The sequence below is a fragment of the Desmodus rotundus genome, chromosome 11 (genome assembly GCF_022682495.2).
Source record: "Desmodus rotundus isolate HL8 chromosome 11, HLdesRot8A.1, whole genome shotgun sequence".
NCBI lineage: Eukaryota > Metazoa > Chordata > Mammalia > Chiroptera > Phyllostomidae > Desmodus > Desmodus rotundus.
In genome coordinates this window covers 1,959,574-1,966,469 of record NC_071397.1, presented here as the reverse complement: position 1 = coordinate 1,966,469, position 6,896 = coordinate 1,959,574, and the positions used below count along the sequence as shown (strand labels likewise).

The 6,896-nt window shown below is 45.7% G+C and overlaps 1 long non-coding RNA gene across 1 annotated transcript; it reads right to left on the bottom strand.

Annotated features, from left to right (window-relative positions):
- Positions 1 to 1,657: 1,657 nt before the first annotated feature.
- Positions 1,658 to 4,554, bottom strand: LOC112302366 (uncharacterized). The gene is made up of 3 exons (XR_002974551.3): positions 4,457 to 4,554; positions 3,440 to 3,494; positions 1,658 to 1,930 (listed from the first exon to the last, which is right to left on the bottom strand). It is a non-coding gene; the product is annotated as an uncharacterized lncRNA (long non-coding RNA).
- Positions 4,555 to 6,896: the final 2,342 nt, after the last annotated feature.

The window sequence follows — 6,896 nt, the reverse complement described above, 5'->3', positions numbered from 1 at the left end:
TCGTCGAGAGTGCGGGGGTATGGACTCTGCTTCTGTTATGAGAAGAACCGTAAGCGCACAAGACAAAGGTGCGGATGTAGAGAAGGGTGAAGAGCTGGAGCGAGCAGTGCACTCAATGTACCGTGTTCTGCCAATAATTTCCCTCTATGTAAAATATGCTCGTCCACGCTTCAGGAACCTGCCAAATTCTCACCCAGTCATGACATTAAGCTCAAAGTCCAGGAACTTGTCACCTCCATCAGGGCTGGATGTGGCTCTTGAACGGAATACCTACGATCTAAAAAAAATCAGTTATTTATTCCCTCCCCCCCTACACACACACCCGTGCACACGAAATACAGTGTGGACAGCGGAGGGGTCAGAGTAAGGAGAGGAGTGGGGGAATGCCTCTCTGGAGGAAGACTTATTCTTCCTTTTCGCAAAACTGCCTCTCCTCCCCTTACATTTGGGAGAAGGGACCCTGCATTTTTCAACATTAGTACAAGTTTCGGTAAAAGGTCGTGGCACAGGGAAAGGAGAAATGAGGGCGTGAACATGTGTTATAGTTGTGACCGACATATAGCTGTACTGTTTTAGCTGTACCGCTCTCTCAGGTAGGAATTATCATGCCCATTTTATAGATAAAGCAAAAGGAAAGTACAGGTAAAAGCAAAAAGGAAAGTATACCGAAGAAAGGAGGACATGATAGTGTTAGCGTAGGTAGCTAGATATTAATAAAGGAACAGTGCAAAAGGAATCAGGCATATTTTTTAAGCCTAAGAAACTGAGAAGTTGAATCAAACATTCCGCTTGCTTCACTAGGAAGCTACAGCTTCACACACTCCCTAGGGCATCCTCCATCCTCAGAGCCTAATCTCCCAAAGCCAGAAGGAAGGATGTTACCAAGGAGAAATAAACAATAAAAAGGAAATCCCTCTGTTGGGGCACATGCCCAGTAGAAGCCAAGACAGTGCAGGGGGAGGTGCTTCTGCCCCGAGGCCTGTGCTGTAGGAGCCAAAATGGTGATCATAGAGGCCTGTCCGTCTAACCTGGGAAAAGGATTGGATTGGATAAGGGACACAGAATCCTGGAAGATCTAGGAAATAGATTGGTTAGGGGGAGGATCCAACACCAGCCTGTCAAAGATTGGTTAGTTTGAAGGGCACCTGGTCCTTCCCAAGTCTGAGATAATATTCAATGTAACCCAAGCTTAACAAAGAGGCTCTCTGTCAGCAACACATGCTGGCCCGGTTTGCTTGCGCGTTCTCCCAGTGCCAGCCGTGCGGCCGGAGCAGCTCCAGGGGGCCTGCAGCGGACCGTGTGGGTCGGGGCAAAGTGCCAGCAGAGTGCAGCCAGGAACACATGAACTGAGCCAATGGCTCAAAATGTCTGGACACTCGCCCCATCTCTGGGCCTAAGACACAGCAGGGCGGACAGAGATGAGACACGGGAGCTCAGGCGCTGTCTTCTGAATTTGCTTCTACAATAAAACATACTGTGCCACAGACTCCCATAGGTGGGCCCCTGCAGTGCTTTCCATGCGCCTCTGTGACAAGGCCTCGTTTCCACCAGTAACAATAGTGTAAGGTAATGGTGAGTTGCATCATTCACTCCATAATAAGTGGTTAATTTTTTTCTATTTATACATAAACAGTGTAAATATTGTTAAAAAACAAAATTCAACTGAGTCAACTTGTTTATTGAACATGCGGTAGCATCTCATCGAGTAAGCAGACAGCTACTCGGAGGGGTTATTTAAAAAATGGAACACTTTTGTAGAAAGGAGAGTGGGCGAAGAAGTCAAAGGAAAAGTGAAAGTCCATCGGGAGAAAATAGAAGTTCTGGGGACGCAGCTTCTCTTTGGCTGGGCTGAGGGACGTTTCATTGGCTGGGCTTCTCGCCCGGTGAGGAGATCTTCCTGCTGGGGGGCCAGTAAAGTAGAAACACCTTCCTGTCGGAGATGCAAGATGCAAGGCCAAGTCCAATTTTAGCTGATGTTTCCTTTATTAATTTTCACATTATATTAGTTTTACTTAAATCTAAGTTTACACTTAGAAGGGTAATTATCAGACTTGTCTTCAGTGATAGAGGCAAATTACTAAAATGATTGTAGAATCATGGCGAAGAAAAATATGAACATATAGTAATTGAATCTACTGTCGTGGGAAGGAAAATAGAAGTGACTGAAAATAAATCTATAATGTTATTTCATTAGTGTACATGTTAGAGAAAATGTTTTGGAAGGTTGAGATATTCTGTGTTGTTGGGGTTTTTAAATTGATTTTTAGAGACAGAGAGGAAGGGATGGGGAGAGAGAGGGAGCAGGAAAGAGTGGAAGGGTGGAAGGAAGGAAGGAAGGAAGGAAGGAAAGAAGGAAGGAAGGAAGGAAGGAAGGAAGAGAGAGAGAGAGAGAAAGAAAGAAAGAAAGAAAGAAAGAAAGCAAGCGAGCAACATCGATTTGCTGTTCCACTTATTTATGCATTCATTAGTTGATTCTTGTATGTGCTCTGACTGGGAATCAAACCTGCAACCTTAGTGTATTGGGACAATGCTCTAACAAGCTGAACTACCTGGTCAGGGCTGTGTGTTTATCTTTTTAATGTGTCCATACTATTTAAGAGAATTTGGCATATTAGAAATTCTAACAGGTCAGTTTGTGATTTCAAATTGAATTGTGTAATTTACTTTAGACTTGTGATTTGAAGTTAAAAGTTATAAGATAATTCGATTACATTTGTAAACAGTATTGAAATCTCTAATATAATTTGATATGCCACATTTAGAAGCTTGAATTAGTAGGTTTATGAGAGTTATTTACATGCTTAAGAAGATTTTTTTCCTTGTTTGACTTGTAAATCTGCCCTATGAGGAATTTGAGGTGCTTGAAAAAAAAATCAAGATAACTAAATCTGTAAGTGTAGTTTAAAAATTAAGAGAATTTAATTAACTAACTTTATAAAAGCCATGAGTACCATTCAAGTAAATCTAACATGTCAAGCCCACGGACTGATTGAACATTAATAAAGGAACAATTTATTGCTCTTATTTTTATACAAAATTACAAGATTTCTAAATAGAACAACAAAGTTTTGTAAGTTAAACCTTAAAGTTTAATACAATCTGTTTACAGCTGTAATTAGTTGAAAATTAATGTAAACATGAGCAACTGCAAACAGTCCTTTCTGCCCTCAAATGTGTCAGCTTGGCAGCTGATGACCTCCATTTCCCAGTGTTCTTCCCCTGAGCGCTCATTCCTGGGAACTCTCGCTGCGCCCTGCCTTTCGAGGTTATTTAGCTGCTGTAAGAACGCACTTTTGAGCGTATTGGGGGCAAGGCCCATGTGAGGGGCTTAGCAAGTACCTGGCATGGAGCGAACCTGCAATAAGTGTTAGCTGTTCCCGTCTCCCCCGCCACCCATCTCTACATCCCACAGCACCCACAAACCTCAGTAAATACTCACTGAAAATCCTTTCTCTTGATCCAGTATTTTCCAGAAATTTGGCTTACAGGAAAACCTAAATTTAAAAAAAAGCATTTTATGGTTTGTCATCTGTGACAAAACTGCAAAGAACTAAAAATTAGGACTATTCCAACATTAGGGAAATGGTTGAGCAATTTTATTTATTCCTTTATATTACACCTTGATTCAAAAAGGATTCAGGGTGTTTTACGGAGGCCTAAACCAAAAAGCTAGATAAAATACATTTAAAGCAAACAAGAAAGGTAGGCAAAGGGAAAAACAAAGATGGCAAAGTGGGAGGGCCAGGAGTGGGTTTAGAAATAATAATAATAAATAATAATAATAATAAATACTACTACTAATAATAATTCACATTCTAACATCATATACCTTGTCCCATAAGATTTGCCCTAAGCTTTCTAGCAGCCAATTCAACTCAAATTCAAAACTTACAGGGTCCGTAGGCCAAAAACTAAGCTGTTGCTCTAGAAAAGTTAAACTCCTCTTGAAAGCAAGACCGTAAGAACATCCTCTTTTGAGCAATTAGAGAGAGGGGCTGTGTCAGCAGCGAGCACCATCCTCCACAGCTGCTTGGAGAGAAAATGCAGCATTTGGTCGAGGATTCGCTGAGACACAATTCTGTCCCCATAATATGGAAGGGCCGTTTTCCCGAGCTCAGTCCAGGTGATTTGATATGAAATGAGTAATTGGGGATAATCCAGTTAATGGACTACTACAACGCGGTCAGACTATGGTGGGGGCGGGGATCGGGCGCTCACGTGACAGCAGCAAGTGGAACAATTGGAGAAGACAAAAACACTAACGTATCAAACTACGTGTAGGAAATTATCGGAGTAAAATTCACTAAAATGTTAAGTTGTGATGCTTTTTTTCTTTCGGTTTTCTTCGGACGTCCAAGGGAAATACAGTGGGAAAAAGCATTTTAAAAGATAATTCACACAAAATCTGAACCGGGATTCAGCCAAGCCTCACGTGAACGCCACCTCGCATTCTCACCCGGGGGAGAGCCTGGACCAGTGCTGTAGCCCGCGTCCCGGGGAGACCCACGGAGACGAAATTCCAGCTCCACAGCCTGGGGAAGACGTAGAGTCGGCTGGGGGCGGGGCGGGGCGGGGGCGGGGCGGGGGCGGAGCCGTGGAGTAGGCCGGGGGCGGAGCCGGGGCCGGGGGCGGAGCCGTGGAGTCGGCGGGGGCGGGGCGGGGCGGGCCCGGGGGCGGGGCTGGTGCGTCTTCCACACGTGGTCGGTGGGCGGGGCTGGATTCCGCTGCTCCACGCGAGTTCCACTGTACGCGGTGGAGAGCGGGCGGCCTGTACCTTATCCTCCGGTCTTCCCTCTCCGTTGCCGAGCCACGTCGCCAGCGCCTGAGGCGAGCGGCTGTGGGTCCCGACTTCCCGGCGGGGTGGACACCGGCTGAGTATTTCCCCGTGCGCGGGTTGTCGGTGCCCCCCCGATTGCCTGTTCCGGCCCGTTCACCCCCCACTCTCAAGCCTTCACTCCTGCGTGTACTTCAAGGAGAGGTGGCAGGTGGAAAAACCTCCTGTTCCCAGAACAGGTGACCTTCGAAGATTTGGACGTGGGCTTCAGATGGGAAAAGTGGAAGCCCCTGGACCGCCCTCGGGAGGCGTTACACCGACGTGATGCTAAAGGATTGTGGAAAAGTCATCTCACCGACTAAGGACTTGCGTGTGACCCCCGACGGCCGGACTGGAAGGCCTGACTGCAGTGTCCGCCTCACCAGCCCTCCTCCGCCGTCCCCTCCCTAAGTCCCTGAGCGTCAGACTGGAGAGCAGAACGTGTCGGGATAGACGCACTTCTGAGCTCAAGTTTCTTGCTTGTGTTTCTCTTAATCAGTACATTTATAAATGAAAGAGGCCCTGATGGTGTGGCTCAGTGGATTAAGTGCGGGCCTGCGAGCCAATGGGTCTCCAGTTCTATTCCCAGTCAGGGAATGTGCCTGGGTTGTGGAGCAGATCTCCACTTGGAAGCGTGTGAAAGGCAACCCATCCACGGGTTTCTCACACATCGATGTTTCTCTCCCTGTCTCTCTCCCTCCCTTCCCCTCTCTCTGAAATTAAAGGAGTATCTGACAGTTAAAAAAACGTAATATAAAGAACTAAGGAAGTATTTTCTTAGCCTTCCCTCCAATCACCTCTGTACAGGGACACATATAAGCAGTTGGGAAGTGTTCAACTCTGACAGTAAAGCAAAATTAGAGTTAAAGGCAAATGTTTAACCAGACGTGTTTAAATACAAGCAAGTGAATGAAGAACTTCAGGTCCGAAGAGCCAACTACTCTGTATCTCTGAGAAATCTCAGTTTCACATCCTGACGAGGATTTGCACAGTGTATTTTGCTGCAACAAACCAAGTGGGTGTACATTTCTGAGTGTTGATCTATCACCAAAAGATTTGAGTTAGGTAGAAAAGGAGTCCCCCAGCCCCAGTGTTGAAGAAAGAATGTAAGAATGGGATGGAACTGAACTCCATCCTTGATAAGACAGTGTGGTAGAGAAGAGGTTCCCAGATACCTACAAAGGAAAACTGGAAATATAGACCAGGCTCTAATTCCCCACTGCATTTCTGTGGTGATCAGCAGAAAAACCTTTAGAAGCCTTTTTACACTGGAGTGGACAGCAGGAAAGGGCAAAGCTGTGAAGTGTACAGCTAGTCATGGGGAGAATGGAAAGAAGGGAGTGAATGGGGAATCCAGAGCCCGTGAGAAGGAGCCAAAGAGGACCACAGTTAACCTGCCTGGGGCTATGAAATTAGGGGGCTCACCAGCACACAGTTGCCCAAATACCCTGATTCTTTAACCTGCTGACCCTGTGCTCTCAGGTAGGATTTTCGGTTTATAAAACTGAGGCGATAAGCCGTTTGGAAAGAGGGGAAGCTCTGTGTATCTGGGCTGGATAAAAACTACAGCCAAATGCACGAGTGCAGGAATGCCTTTGGGGCCCCGTCCTGGTCTGCCTCCAACTCGTACTGATTATACTAAGTAATGTTAAAGGCTTATGAGTTCTATTGTTAAGAATATAGGCTCTTTCTAATTAGTCTTCTCCTGGTTGGGCTTATTATTACCAGTGTTTATCCAGCCTTTTTCTCTCAGGTCTTGCTCTGGTTCAGAGCTCCCGTGAAGGAAGGCTTAAAATGGTTTCTTTCCACCTTCCTCAGATACCACGGACTTAGGCTTTCTAAGTGGCAGATGTCCCATTTCCAGTTCTTATGTGCTCCATTTAGCAACTGCATCTTCATTTTCACTTGGAAATGGAAGCAGAGTAGAGAATGGGACTTTGGGTCTGGAACTCCCGAATTCTCAAGAACCTTCATATTCAAATAAGCTTCACTCTGAAAATAGTGGCCCCTATTTTGACATCGGACTGGGTGAGGGTGATGGGACCTACACCCTCCTTTCTCACCTCTGCCCTCTTAGTGAAAT